Source organism: Micromesistius poutassou (genome assembly GCF_964030765.1).
Source record: "Micromesistius poutassou genome assembly, chromosome: 2".
Classification (NCBI taxonomy): domain Eukaryota; kingdom Metazoa; phylum Chordata; class Actinopteri; order Gadiformes; family Gadidae; genus Micromesistius; species Micromesistius poutassou.
Window position 1 is genome coordinate 765,179 of NC_140272.1, and position 12,500 is coordinate 777,678.

The window sequence follows — 12,500 nt, forward strand, 5'->3', positions numbered from 1 at the left end:
TATAGTGATATTATAGTGATATAGTACTGTAACTGACCATGTGATACAGTACTAGTTATATAGTGATATAGTACTGTAACTGACCATGTGATACAGTACTAGTTATATAGTGATATAGTACTGTCACTGACCCTGTTATAGAGTACTAGTTATATAGTGATATAGTACTGTAACTGACCCTGCTATAGAGTACTAGTTATATAGTGATGTAGTACTGTAACTGACCCTGCTATAGAGTACTAGTTATATAGTGATATAGTACTGTTGTAGAGTACTAGTTATATAGTGATATAGTACTGTTGTAGAGTACTAGTTATATAGTGATATAGTACTGTAACTGACCATGTGATACAGTACTAGTTGTATAGTGATGTAGTACTGTAACTGACCAGGCAGTCCGTGAGCAGCGGGGGTCTCTCGTCGTCGTCCTCCTCTTCGGGCACGGCGCTGTCCTTCCGGTCCATGTTGCTGACGGAGGTGGTCCTCTTGCGGGGCCCCTCCCCCCACGCCGTAGTCCTCGTCAAACAACACCTGGTCCACCAGGTCGGGCTGCACCAGCGCCGGCTCTGCGGGGGGCTCGGGGTGCCGTAGTAGTTACCTGGTGGAGGTGGAGGGGGGGGGGGTGTGGGGGGAGGGAGGGAGAGAGGTAGAGTAAGAAAGAGGTAGAGAGAGAGAGAGAGAGAGAGGTAGAGTGAGGAAGAGGGAGATAGAGAGAGAGAGAGGAAGTGTGAGAGAGGTGAAGAGAGAGACAGGGTGTGGGGAGAGATAAGGGGGAGAGAGGTACAGCGGTAGATGTTGAGAGAGAGTCAGATAGAGAGAAGGGCAAAGAGAGAGAGAGACAGAGAGAGAGACACAGAGAGAGAGAGACAGAGAGAGAGACAGAGAGAGAGAGAGAAATGTGTTTGTATTTTGCCTTTGAAGGAACATTCTGTCCATCTCCAAATGGATGTGATGAGAATGAAAGAGGACAGACATTTAGAGAGTCCCCCCCCCCCTCCACAACAGAGAGGGAGCGATGAGATCAGCTCCGCTGCCCCACTCTACCCAAGGACAGCTTCTGATGACTTACAACTAAAGTGAATTTTCTAGAGGGCACAGATCATGCCATTCACAGTTCATTTCACCCTGTAATCGATTTAAAAAGAGACTAGAGAGAGAGAGGAGGGAGACTGGAGTCCTAACCCTGTACTTGGGGGGGGGGGGGGTTGGAGTGTGGGGCGCTCACCTCTAACATCTCGCCTTGGGTATAGCTTGCTCTCTCTCCGTCTCTCTCTCTCTCTCCCTCTGTCTGTCTCTCACCATTCGCTCTCTCTCTCTCGCAATCCTTCCTGCTCGCTCACCCACTCTGACTCTCTCTGTCTCACTATCCCTCTCTCGCTGTCTCTCCCTCTTGATGCTCTCTTTCTCTCTCTCCCACTATCCCTCTCTCTCTCTCTCTCTCTCTCCTTGAAACAGTGCCATCATGAATCATGTCACATTAACCACCATCCCCCCCCCCCCATCTGCCCCTGCCACTAATTACACTGATCAATGAATACGGCGATGATCTGTCCCTCAGCCAGTTCTGCACCGCTTTCGCAGGGAAACCAAACCACCAGGCTGTATGGATTATAAATATTCAGTCAGGATATAACTAGAAGGCTGTGGGTGCGTGTGTGTGTGTGTGTGTGTGTGTGTGTGTGCGGTTGTGTGTGTGTGTGTGTGTGTGTGTGTGTGTGTGTGTGTGTGTTTGTATGCCTTTTAAACCGACCGGAGTGTTCAATGAAAGACTAAATTGATACCGAGAAAACCTTCTTATACTGAGAACTCTTATACCGGCACAGAGGTGATGTAATAAAGTGCATGCGGGTCTAATTCATCTTCCTATTGCTCACTCCAGGGAGTCGTTGTGCTAAGTGCTTACCATGTCTCAAGTGTTTACCTACTTCTCACCAAACTAAGCTTTTGCCAATTCACTCTCAAGGTCAGATATTTACAGGGTTGTGCCACAGTAAATGAGAAGGCTGAAGCCTACTCCACTTAATTGTAAGTTTATTTCAAGGGACATATTTCTTTGGCACATTATAGTCATATTTATTTTTGAATGCACTGCATTTTTGAAGTCACCTACAAACGGACAGTTACATGTATATAGTATGTTTATCTTATTCTAATAGTTTTTTATTTATTTTGGTAATATATAATTGTTACATTTATTTGTATATATACTCTTGTTTTGCACTCTCTTTTCCCACTGTACTGCTGGTCACTTGTGAATTTCTCCTAAGGGGGATTAAGAATCTATCTATCTATCTATTTCCTCGGAGACCCGCGTGTTCGCACGCGATCACGCCGGACTCTTCGCTTTTTTTTACTCCCGGACGGCATGACCCGGACAAAAGAGAGTAATGGAAAGCGTGGTGGAAGAGGTGCATTTATCAGAGGGGGCTAATCTTTTCAGCCGAGAACAAAGCGGGAAGCGAGGGGAATGACCGGAGTGAGGAGAGAAAGGAGTGCTGCCATTTCGGCCATTTGGACCACCGCACAATAACCCAGTGGTAGTGGCTCCTTTTGATACCTAGGGAGCCCATCTCCTCTCTGCACATGTGTGTCTGTGTGTGTGTGTGTGTGTGTGTGTGTGTGTGTCTCCTCAGGCCGGGTAGCCATGCTTGCTCCGGTGTGACAGCGGTAAAGTGGGCTAATGCACAGAGGAAGAGAGCGAGTGATGGGGGGGAGGGATGATTGGATGGCTGGGGGTGGGGGAGAGAGGAGGAGGAGTGGGATGTGGGTGAGGGCTAGAGGGGTGGGCTGCGGACGGAGCCATGGAGGTGATGGACGGGGGGTAGTTTTACTTGACTTACTTGGTAGTTTTACTTGACTTCTACGTTAGCCTGCACCCCCCCCCCCCCCCCTGCCTGTATCTCTTTGATGACACAGGCTGACGTCCAATAGCCAAACAACTTGACCCTCGTCTGTGGTGAGTATGGTGAGTGGAGGGGGATGGAGGGGGGAGGACGGGGAGGAGGGAGGTGGGGGGTGGAGGGAGGTGGAGGGGGTGGAGGGGGGTGGAGGGGGAGGAGGGAGTTTATGAGGATTTAAAGCTGGCCGTTTGCCGGTAGAGGGGGATGTCCAGTGGCAGGGGTTGAGGCTGCTACTTATGATCCACGTGTGTCACAGGGTTGATGACCACCCCCCCTCCAACCCCCCCCCCCCCCCCCCCCCCTCCCCCACGGCAGGCAATTTCATGGTGGGGTGAATCAAACTAATGGCGAGGAAAAATACTCCAGCTGTCAGGGATCGTGTGCGGAGACTCGTTCAAGGTCGGCCGGCTGGGCGGGCGGGGGAGGTGGGGGAGGGGCGGGGGAGGCGGGGGAGGCGGGGGGAGCGGGGGAGGCGGGGGAGGCGGGGGAGGCGGGCGGGCGGAGAAGTGGTTCAGGGGATGAAGATGATGAGGTGTCGGACCCTTCACCGAGACGAAGAGTAGAGACATCGGTGCCGAGGGGATCATCTGACCGGGCAGATCTGACCCGGTGAATATCCACGGTTTGTACAAATCACATCCGTGTATTTCTGAGTGGAATACAAAGTGAGAAACACCTTATGAATTGTATGATAATGTGGGTAGAAACTAGGGGTCGACCTCTACGGCCGATGGACCGCTACGGGCCCATACCGATGCAGATTTTTTTCATCAGCCTTAGCCGATGACCGATACTCCCATACAGATTTTCTTGAGCCGATATTTGGAGACGATACTGCTTTTGCTCCCTCAATTTACATCATTAAAATGACACAATGATGATAACAAATTACAAGTAATTTTAAAAATCAATTTAATTTAAAGGAACATTTATTGAACTGTCTGTAAATCATGCCGGGAAAAATATTTAAAAATAAATAATAATAATAATTATAATAATAATATTAATAATAATAATAATCATGAATAATTCGGCAAAGAAAATCGGCCGATGCAGATACAGGTAAAAAAAACGCAAATATCGGCCGATATATCGGTTGATCACTAGTAGAAACTAGCTTTGCTTTCAGCACGCGTTGCCTGTACATTGGACACACGCCGTGTGTATTTGTTGAATGTCTTTCCGCAGAGCCTGGCTCAAGGGCACAAACCAGAGCACCCACCACGGCCCGGTGTTCAAGAAATCTAAATGTCAACTCAATTAGCATCCGCTAGCGTGACTCCGCTGCACAGCCATGTAGCGCTTCACTAGCTAGCCAGGACACTCTAAATCCGTGATCACACCTAAAGCAAGCAAATTTCAATTAACAACATCAAACGCCAACGTTTTGTTCCCCCAGCCATGACCGAGCCAACCACCATTGCGACTCTGTCGAAGTCCTCAAATTTTGTGTAATTCGCAACAGCAGACAAAAGAGTTGTGTCTATACGCGTATTTGCATTGTATGTAATTGCGCCGCGTGACAATTTTGCTTTGCTTTTGCTGTGAACGCACCTTAAAGCCCAGGTCTTCACAAAGCGGTTCACCTGCTGGTCAAGACACTCTCTCACCGTCTCCGGAAGAACACTAATGGTGTCATTTTTACATAAAACCAAACAAAACGAAGGGAAACAAAACACAGCCACCACAAGCTGTGTTCATAAATTACATTTTCTAGGACAGCTGTGGCTTTAGTCTGGCACACAGAAACCGTGTAGGTTTCTGTGTGCCATGATGTGCTATATTCTGTTCCATTCTGTTCTACTCTGCTGTCTTCTGTTTTACTATTCTGTTCTATTTCATTCTGTTATGTTCCGTTGTATTATATTCTGCTCTATTCTATTCTGACCTTCTGTTTCCTTCCATTCTACAGGCTCTATCATATTCGATTCAGTCCTAATCTATCATATTCTGCTCCATTCTATTCTCTTCCACTCTCCCCTTTCCTATTCTATTCTTCGAGTGTGATTGGACCTGGCCTTGGCGTGTGTGTCCAAGTATGGGGCGGAGAGCCCAGACGGTCGGGCCCTGTCAGCGTCTGGCCCCCGTCCAGCTGAGGGCCACGTCTGCTGGGCAGGGCCGGGGGACCTCTGGGGCCGGCTGGCACCGCTGATACGCTCCGGAGGCTGCCAGACCTGGCCCGCCTTTATATGGCCGGGCTGGGGAGGCGGCTGGGGAGGAGGAGGAGCGTGTGTGTGTGTGTGTGTGTGAGTGTGTGTGTGTGTGTGTGTGTGTGTGTGTGTGTTTGGGTGTGTGTGTGTGTGTGTGTTTGGGTGTGTGTGTGTGTGTGTGTGTGTGTGTTTGGGTGTGTGTGTGTGTGTGTGTGTGTGTGTGTGTGTGAGTGTGTGTGTTTGTGTGTGTTTGGGTGTGTGTGTGTGTGTGTGTGTGTGTGTGTGTGTGTGTGTGTGTGTGTGTGTGTGTTTGGGTGTGTGTGTGTGTGTGTGTTTGGGTGTGTGTGTGTGTGTGTGTGTGTGTGTTTGGTGTGTGTGTGTGTGTGTGTGTGTGTGTGTTTGTGTGTGTTTGGGTGTGTGTGTGTGTGTGTGTGTGTTTGGGTGTGTGTGTGTGTGTGTGTGTGTGTGTGTGTGTGTGTTGGGTGTGTGTGTGTGTGTGTGTGTGTGTGTTTGGGTGTGTGTGTGTGTGTGTGTATGTGTTTGGGTGTGTTTCCGCAATGTATGCCTGTTTGTCAGTATATATCTGTTTGTCAGTGTGTGTGTGTGTGTGTGTGTGTGTGTGTGTGTGTCAGTGTGTGCGTGTGCACGTGTGCGCATGCATGTGTTTCTGAAATGTATGCGTGCTCATCCTTAGTATGTGTGTGTAGGTGTATGTGTGTGTATGTAGGTGTGTGTGTGTCTGTGTGTGTGTGTGTCTGTGTTTGTAGCAGGCTTATGTGTGTGTGTGAGAGTGTGTGAGTGTGTGTGTGTGTGTGTGTGTGTGTGGGGGGGGGTGGTTAAGCATGATATGAGGCATAAAAATGACCTTCAAAAAAAAAAGAAATGGATTTTTGTAAAGCTGCAAACTCGCGTTATTTACTGAAAATAACGTCAGTAATGATAATAGGCATTCCATCCAGCCATTTGGGACTATTAGCAGGAGCGTTTAGATTAGCTAAGCACCCTATTAGCACGAGACCTTGAGTTTATATGGCTCACTTAAGCCAGCGCGGTGCAATGAACCTAATACATATTTAGCTCACCAAAGTATCAACGCACGCCTTTGTTTTGTAGGCCAGATCTCAATTACCCTCCCAACGCACTGTACCGTTTGAGTCTTGAAATAAAAAATAAAAAAATTAAAAACAGTAGCGGGGCACCGTAAATAAGCGAGAAATAATAAGAGCGGGGATAAGCTGCTACTTAAAGTACACGTGCGTGGAGTTAATCCCCTTTCTAGATCCGATTTCTGGCAGCTTTTCCCCCCAGAGTTCACTAGTGCTCAGAAACCACTGGTCCTTATACCACTGTTTTCACGCCATATTAGTGCAATGATTTTTTCGGCTCTTTTTTGGGGGGGGAGTGGGGGTGGCAGGCACTGACAGACAATATCAGGGAGTTCAATTTTACCTCAGGTCGCAGAGCACGGGTCTTACAGCGCCTGGAAGCTCTTCCACACAAGTGGTCACTGCCCCCCCCCCCCCCCCCTCTCTCTCTCTCTCTCTCTCTCTCTCCATCTCTCTCTCTCCATCTCTCTCTCTGAGCAGCTTGGCTGGTGCTCCACTGGGAGCTAAGACAGCTCAGGAAGTACCTCTAAATCAACTCTTTAGCCCTCTTTGCTCTCTATCCTCTCTGCCTATCTCTCTCGCTCTCTCTCGCTCGCTCCCTGTTAATCGCGCTCCTCTCTCTCTCTATGGCTGCATCCTCTTCCTTTATCTCTATCCGTTCTCTCCCTCTTTAGCGTCCTCTTCTCCTCTCCTGTCATTAGCTATCTCTCTTTTTATCTCTCTCCTCTCCTGTCACTCTATATTTATCTCTCTCTCCCCTGTCTCTCGTTTTATCTCTCTCTCCCCTGTCTCTCGTTCGCTGCCCTAACCCCCCCCCCCTCCCCCCCGCCAACTCCGTCACCCCTTCTCTCTCTTTTTAACTTTTCATGTATCTCTCTCTCTCTCTCTCTCTCTCTCTCTCTCTCTCTCTCTCTCTCTCTCTCTCTCTCTCTCGCTCTCTCTCTCGCTCTCCCTCTTTATTTTCTGTCTCTCCCTCTCTCTCGGGGCATCTCTCCATATCTCTATGTCTCTCGCCCTGTGTCTGTATCCGGTATGTGCTGTGGAGAGGCAGGTGGGCGTCATGACAGCTCCTTCATCCTGTTCCTCTTCCTCATCCCACAGTGGCAGCTGCACTGCACGTGTGTGTTTTTGTGTGTGTGTGTGTGTGTGTGTGTCTTTTTTTGTCTGTGTGTGTGTGTGTGTGTGTGTGTGTGTGTATGAGTGTTTGTGTATGTGTGTTTGAGTGCATATTAATAACCATATCCATGCCCACCTGAGTCTCGAATTTAAGCCAAGGTATGGGGCCACGGAAACGCACCCACACACGCACACCCACACACGCACACGGACATGCACACAATAGCACGGACACACTCACACACACACACACACACACACACACACACACACGCGCGCGCCCACACATACAAAAACACACACAGACACATGTGTGCTTACACACACACACACACACACACACACACACACACACACACATACACACACACAAACGCAAATGCCCCCCAAAGGAGTGAGGGTTGAGCTTTATAGGACACTTATTCTCCAGTGGAGGATTCAGACTTTATCTTTTAATGCCTCCTGGAAGTGCGAAGAGGAGAGCCAAAGAGAGAGAGAGTGTGTGGGCAGAGGTCGCTCTACCAAACACTTAGAGAGAAATCCCTTCCTATAGCAGGTGGAGGTCTGCAGGATAAAAACAGAGGTCTAAAGAGAGCAGCAGATTATCATATCATTACTGTAATCAGCGGTGTGAAAGCAGTCCTCCTCTGCAAGTCCCTGTTCATGGCACACATGTGGACTGGAGGATCTGATTGGCTCTGATGTGGACCAGAACCTCTGATATCAGACCTAGAAGAGAAGCCCTATAAAGAGAGAATTGTAACCAGAGTAGGTGTTGCCATATTTCACTTGAGTGGCTGGGGCCATAATTCAGAGGATGTATTACAATAGGATTCATTACAAACAGTTACAAAATCAGGAATTTTGGTCTGTAGTGTTCAGAGTCAAAGGTTAAGATAGAGACCGGAAAAAGGTGTGTTTATGGTTGAAAACATTAGGTTTTAGGTCTAATAACGCAATAATGCATCTAATGCATTGAAGTAAGTAACATTTAGATTGTATGCTTTGATTATTTTCAGGCATTAAAATACGGTCATTCTGAACAGGGAAATTATCACGACAAGGAAAGGGTGAACACACAGTTTGGCATAGAGTTATGGCATAATGTTATTTAATGTAATCAATGTAACATAAAATAATAAATGTGGCGATTAAGGTTAATCTCAGATGTAAAAATATGACAAAACTTATGTGAGGTTATTCCCATAAAAAAAAATTGTTCAGCTTAAGGTTTTGTTCAGGTCAAGTTCCGTAACACATTGATTTTCATGTTGAACAGAAAAAACACACATCACAGCCCAAACAACCTAATGCACTCATAGGGCCCTATCTTGCACCCAGCGCAATTGACTTTCTACACCAACGCATGTATCGTTGCTAGTTTGCACCCGGTGCAAAGCTGATTTTCCCCTGCACGAAACAGGCGCCACTACACTTGTGCCTGGAGAGGCGTGTCGGCGAAAAGCAGAGGCGTGTTCTGGCACAAATGATACTTGGTGCTATTTTACCGATCTAATAATTGCGCCACTGACCGAAAAATTCCTGATACAGCGGTAAGTTGTACTTTTAAATCAATGCATCTGCAAACACCGTACAGCAAACACATATTTCCTTGACACAGACATCGTATACAAGCCCATAACTTTTAGGATTTATGAGTATTTGATTGTGAGTAAACATAGTTTTACCGCGAGTGATTGTTTAAAAGAATGAATGAATGCGCGTGATGCTTGGTGAGCGTGTGTGTGCGCACCCATCTGTTTAAACACATGCAAACTAAACACGTAACGCATAATACATAGCGATGTAGCTGATATAAACGGGGAACACATGCATATTATGAACACAAGTCGATAACGATAATGTATACAATATTGGTTAATAAACTGTTAATGTATTGCCGCATATCATTAAATAGACCCACAGTTGCGGCCACAGGACCGCGTCCGCATATCATATATGTGTCAAGTTGTCTTTGCTGTAATTTACATGATGACTCAGTGTTTCTGAAGTTGGAGAAGAAAACGCTATTCCATGTGTGCATTGGGCCTATTATTTGGCCATAAACTGAACCATTTGAAGTTTGAAATTCATGTGGTCATGCATCTGTCTCAGCGGAGACTGCAAACGCGCTGTCAAAATATCAACTCGTCAAGTCAAATGCGCTAGCTCTTAAAGGGGATGGGAGATGGAACTCTCATTGGTTTATTGCACGTTACGCCCAAAACACACCTACAGGTTTCAGACAAACCCATTTTAGATTTGCGTCGGGCACAAGAGTAATTTATCCACCTTCATAATAGCAACATCGCCATAGAACCGCCCACAAAGCTACTTCCATTTTGCACTTAAACACTTGCGTTGTAGACTGTCTAAATAGGACCATAGAATACCTATCTGTAAAGCTACGGGGGTAATCTGCAGAGCTGAACGTCCTCCCTGTGTACCCCACCCCCTGACGGCCTGTCAGTGTGAGTGTTTACCCCCCCCGCCTCGCGCACATCACCATATGCTGTGGTAGCTGAGCAGCGCTTATGCAGAGGGGTCCCACACTAATGTGAATGGAAAATCAAACTTGACAGAAGGATAAATAGAAAAACGAGAAAAACGACATTAGAGAAGTCCCAGTGGGTCCAGGAGCTGTGCAATATCCTACTGTCACGGCAACCTAGGAGCTCCTGTACACACTGGTGTGTGTGTGTATGTGTGTGCATGCGTGCCGCATGTGGGTGTGTGTGTGTGCGCGTGTGTGTGTGGGTATACTAAGTGTAAGGGGTTGGTCTTTCCCACAGAATACGACACAACTGTAAATGAAGAGCGACTACATGGCTTCCGGCCGGGAGGTTGCCTGGCTCTGCACTGTCCTGGCCTCTGCTCCTCTCTAGCCTGTGTTGTTCATACCGGTGAGCTATTGCAGTAGTCTAGGTAATGTATACGTATAATGTATATGATTATTCATCTGCAACCGCCGAAAATGCAGTGATTCAAACACATACTGCAGAAGAGGGAAGGGAAAACCTTCACATTCTATAATAACAACACAGACTAACAAATATATGTTGGCTGTTAAAAAGCCTCTTTGCCTATGAATAAAATATAAAGCCTATTGATGTTCAAAAAGTCCAAAGGATTATACTTTCTTTATCACTTTATCACACAAAACACGCAGTTAAGACGCAGTTAACTAGAGAGTTAAGTGATGTAATCCTGTAAACATATATAAGGGCTATACTTAAGCCAGGCTATGCTAGGAACAGGTTAGGCTAAGGCAGGGGTGTCAAACTTAAATATACAGTGGGCCAAAATGTAAAACCTAACCCTAACCCTAACCCTAACCCTAATGTAAAACTTAGGTCACAAATTGACCAAAACAAGTTCAAACAATATGGAACAAGCAAAGCTTGATATAACTTAATATTGATTAATTTTAATCCCAAAAGTTCCTCCGTAACACACAGATTTGAGTCCACTCCACAGATGAAGACTGCCTGCTGGGCAGTATCAGATGTGTCGCTGCTCTCATCCACAGCAAGGGAGAATGCAACAAAATCTTTTCCCTTTTCCATTAGCTGGTCATATAGATTGGTGGCAATCAGCTACTGTGTTTCTGCTCAGGCTCACATTTGAAAATGCTTGCTTTTTCTCTGGGCACACAACGTCACAAACTTTCATCATGCACTTTTTCACAAACTCTCCCTCATTGAAGGGCCGGGCTGATTTTGCGATCTCTGCTGCCACAATAAAACCGGCCATTACAGCAGTCTCACTTTGTGATATTACTTTTTTGAACATAGTCTGTTGTGAAACCAAACTTCTTTTCATCTCCTCTACTTTCTTGCGCCTTTGAGTCATGTCCATGTCCTTGTACTTGTCGTGGTGTTTCGTTTCATAGTGTCTTCTAATCTTGTACTCTTTGGTTATAGCCACGTTGGCTCCACATACAAGACAAACAGGTCTGTCTTTTACATACGTAAACAGATATTCTGCCTCCCACCTGTCCAGAAAGCTCCTGTTTTCTGCCTTTCTTTTCGCCATTTTTGGGATGGGTAGCACGGTGCCAGTAGCAGTCACTGTCAACGGAGGACGCGCCAGGATTGACGCGCCAAAACACAAGCAGAGCATCCTGGGATTTGTAGTATTAGCGGTACATGTGCTGTATAATACCGGCAGGCCAGCTCTAGTAGTGATTTGGTATTGCCTCGCGGGCCAAATATAATTACACTGCGGCCATATTTGGCCCACGGGCCAGAGTTTGACACCCCTGGGCTAAGGCGATGCAACGCTATGACCAGGCTAGACTAGGAATAAGCTACACTAAGGCCAGCCAATTGCATGGCCAGGCTATCTGCTATGCTAGGTTCAGGCTAGCTAGGGCCAGGCTACACTATTTCCAGGCTACCCTAAGGTCCAGCTACGCTGGTTCCAGTCTATGCTAGAGCCAGCTAGATCTAGCCAAAGCTAAGCTATGTCCAGGCTATGCTAGGCCCAGGCTCCACATCGTTGCCTATCTAAAGCAATGTCACTTCCAACAAGTCCCTAATCGCATCCTACAGATCAATAGCCATCATCATGGAGCATTCCAATAAACTGGAGCTAACAAAGACCCTATTGAACACGCCATCACTCCATTATAGACACCACTGTAAATCTCTCTGAAGACATAATGCATGTGCATCACAAACACACAAACACACGCCCAGATACATTCAAGGACGTCATTCCCTCAAGCAGAGGACATAAATACTGTCAACACATATATAAAAAGAATACACACACACACACATACACACACACACACACACACACACACACACACACACACACACACACACACACGTGTTTCTGATGAAACACCTGTACAGGCGCCTTTGAACATTTCCTGATGGGATTTATAATATGCAATGCACCAGATCAGGGATAACTTGGCAAGTGCGGAGTGGGATGTGTTCACACACACACACACACACACACACACACACACACACACACACACACACCTGTACACATAAAAATCTAGATACAGAAATAGACACAGATTTGAGTACTCTCACACACAGAGAGAAAGAAGTATAATATCCGCAGCACTGCTTAAGCTGCCATATTAATTTAATGAAAAATTTCACAGAAACATTTCGACCCTATTGGGTCTTCTTCAGGCAAATGGCCCTAACCCTACTCTCACACACAGACACACTAACACACACAAATGCCGACCCTCCACACATAAA

The 12,500-nt window shown here is 46.6% G+C and overlaps 1 pseudogene across 1 annotated transcript in view; it reads right to left on the reverse strand.

The window, feature by feature from the left end:
* Positions 1 to 12,500, reverse strand: part of LOC311339051 (membrane-associated guanylate kinase, WW and PDZ domain-containing protein 3-like) — a 133,465-nt pseudogene that overhangs the window by 38,236 nt on the left and 82,729 nt on the right. The window contains exon 4 of the transcript in view: positions 390 to 598. The product of the transcript in view is annotated as a membrane-associated guanylate kinase, WW and PDZ domain-containing protein 3-like (transcript). The remainder of the gene's footprint in view (positions 1 to 389; positions 599 to 12,500) is intronic.